The sequence below is a fragment of the Lepidothrix coronata genome, unplaced genomic scaffold (genome assembly GCF_001604755.1).
Source record: "Lepidothrix coronata isolate B3197 unplaced genomic scaffold, Lepidothrix_coronata-1.0 Scaffold730, whole genome shotgun sequence".
Lineage (NCBI taxonomy): Eukaryota > Metazoa > Chordata > Aves > Passeriformes > Pipridae > Lepidothrix > Lepidothrix coronata.
This window is the reverse complement of record NW_016690910.1, coordinates 10,579-11,931: the sequence shown is the minus strand read 5'-3', so window position 1 is coordinate 11,931 and position 1,353 is coordinate 10,579.

The following is a 1,353-nucleotide window of genomic DNA, read 5'->3' as shown; positions in this document are numbered from 1 at the left end:
TCTTTTCCGTGAGGGTTGGTTGGTGTTTAATTCCCCCAAAATCCTCAGGTTTGGGATTTCTTTGTGCTCTGATTATTATCCTGTGACCCAGTTATTTAAATCTGCTCTTAGGTTCAGTCTATGCATCAAGCCCACCTAGACATGCACACACTGTTTCTTATGTGGGTGTCTTTTGTATTTTTCATTTTAAATGCTTTCCTTGCTACAGGTTTAACCAGAAAAGCTTAATTTTGAAGGCTACTATTTCCATGAAATTCCTCTGTGGATTCTCCCCCCCGCCCCATGATGTGAATCTTAAGCAAAATGATGATAAATTGTGATGATAAATAATGTCAGGGTTTGTCTCAGTATAAACTTCCCCCGTTTAGCCAGGAAAAGTAAATAAATAAGCTGGGCAGGCATTTCTGTTTTGATTCCAGCCAAGCTGAAATAAGGAATTCTGAAGTGTTGTTTGCTCAGGGAAATGGAAATGGGCCAGGTTGGAATGGGAATGGCTGTGGCTATCTGTGGGATCTGTTTAATTGAACTTGTTTAAAGTGGTAGTTTGAGCTGCAGGAGCCCGTGGATGTTTTTGTTTTCCCTTTTCCTGGCACCACAGTGGGGTTGCACCAGCTGGATGTACTTATAAATCAACAGCAGGGCAGGAAAGAAGGTATGGATTTACTCTGCAAGGAGAAGAGGGGGAATGTGTTGGCTGTGTGCTCCAGTGTTCTGGATTCTGACCCCACAAAAGCGCTGCACCTCTGCTGTGGGGTGGATGATTGCAAGGAGGCAGAGTCAGGAGCCAAAAATCAGTGTTCCTTGCTTGGATCTGCAGGAACAGCACAAAGGAGTCTCCTGCTGCCATGTTTTTCCAGACACAATGTGTAATTTCGAGCAGACAGTGCAGTAACGGGGATTATTGTTCGTGGCAATCTGTTCCTTGGATCCTCCACAGCAGGAAAATGTGTGTGTGTGAAACAACTGCCCAGACACTGTTCTTCCACCAGGGAAAGGGGAACGCTTTGCCAACACCTGGGATGGCAGGGAATGCACCGTTGTTTCTGTTCACTGTCCCTTTCCAAGGAGTTGGAAGCAATTTTCCAAACAAATCGTGGAATCACGGAATGGTTTGGGTTGGAAGGGACCTTAAAGATCATCTCATTCCAAGCCCCTGCCGTGGGCAGGGACACCTTCCACCAGCCCAGGTTGCTCCAACCTGGCCTTGGACACTTCCAGAGATCCAGGGGCAGCCACAGCTTCTCTGGAAAACCTGTACCAGGGCCTGACTCCCCAATGGCATTTGAGGTTTGCAATGACCCAGGAGTGTTTTCCAGCACACTCACACTTTCTTTTCCTACAAAACTGGCAAAT